Below are 1,833 nucleotides of genomic sequence, written 5' to 3'. Positions count from 1 at the left end.
CGAGTCTCGCACTTCAGAAGATCAAAATCTCAACTTCTCCAAATGACCCAACTTTTGATGTTGTTTTGACTAAGGTGCTGAATTTAGCGAGATAAGCATATCCCAAGTCAAAAGTCTCAATTTCACCAATACACTCAACTTTTGATGCTGGTTTGACTAAAACGCTTATTTCAGCGAGATAAGCATAACAGAATACAAAACTCTCAACTTCACTAAAGGACCTAACTGTTGATGCTGATTTGAGTAAAATGCTTATTTCAGTGAGATAAGCACTTCAGAAGTGAAAAATCTCAACTTCACCAAATGACTTATTTTTTTAACCCTGTTTTGACTAACATGCTTATTTCACTCAGTTAACCACTTCAGAAAACCTAAATCTGAACTTCACCAAATGACTCAACTTTTGATATTGTTTTGACTCAACGTTCTTATTTCAGCGAGATAAGCATATCAGAAGACTAAAATCCCGCCTTCACCAGATGACCTCACTTTTGATGATGGTTAAATTAAAATGTTTCTTTCAGAGAGTGAAGCAACTCAGAAGACAAAAATCTCAACTTCATCAAATGACGCAATTTTTTATGTACGTTTGACTAATATGCTTATTTCAGCGAGTTTAGCACTTCAGAAGATCAAAATCTCAACTTCACCAAAAAACTTAACTTTTGATGTTGTTTTGACTGACGTCCTTATTTCAGGGAGATAAACATATCAGAAGACCAAAGTCTCAATTCAACCAAGACACTCAACTTTTGATGCTGGTTGGACTAAAATGCTTATTTCAGCGAGATAAGCAGATCAGAAGACTAAAATCTCAACTTCACCAAAGGACCTAACTTTTGCTGCTGATTTGACTAAAATGCTTATTTAACTGAGATAAGCACTTCAGAAGACCAAAATCTGAAAATCACCAAATGACTCAAGTTTTGATGTTGGTTTGACACAATACTTATTTCCGTGATTTTAGCATTTCAGAGGCTAAAACCTCAACTTCACCAAATGACTCAACTTTTGATGCTGGTTGGAATAAAATGCGTATTTCAGCGAGTTAAGCTCTGCAGTAGACCAAAATCTGAACTTCACCAAATGACTCAAGTTTTGATGTTTGTTAGACTAACATGCTTATTTGAGTGAGATAAGCACTTCAGAAGTCAAAAATCTCAACTTCACCAAATGACTTATTTTTTAACCCTGTTTTGACTAACATGCTTATTTCACTCAGTTAACCACTTCAGAAAACCTAAATCTGAACTTAACCAAATGACTCAACTTTTGATATTGTTTTGACTCCATGTTCTTATTTCAGCGAGATAAGCATATCAGAAGACTAAAATCCCGCCTTCACCAAATGACGCAATTTTTTATGTACGTTTGACTAACATGCTTATTTCAGCGAGTTTAGCACTTCAGAAGATCAAAATCTCAACTTCACCAAAAAACTCAACTTTTAATGTTGTTTTGACTAACGTGCTGAATTTAGCGAGATAAGCATATCCCAAGTCCAAAGTCTCAATTTCACCAAGACACTCAACTTTTGACGCTGGTTTGACTAAAATGCTTATTTCAGCGAGATAAGCAGACACAATACGAAACTCTCAACTTCACTAAAGTACCTAACTGTTGATGCTGATTTGAGTAAAATGCTTATTTCAGTGAGATAAGCACTTCAGAAGACCAAAATCTGAACTGCACCAAATGACTCTAGTTTTGATGTTTGTTAGACTAACATGCTTATTTGAGTGAGATAAGCACTTCAGAAGTCAAAAATCTCAACTTCACCAAATGACTTATTTTTTAACCCTGTTTTGACTAACATGCTTATTTCACTCAGTT

Source organism: Rhincodon typus, unplaced genomic scaffold, assembly GCF_021869965.1.
Source record: "Rhincodon typus isolate 14 unplaced genomic scaffold, sRhiTyp1.1 hic_rhity00000099, whole genome shotgun sequence".
NCBI classification, from domain to species: domain Eukaryota; kingdom Metazoa; phylum Chordata; class Chondrichthyes; order Orectolobiformes; family Rhincodontidae; genus Rhincodon; species Rhincodon typus.
Note: the sequence above shows the minus strand (reverse complement) of the source record.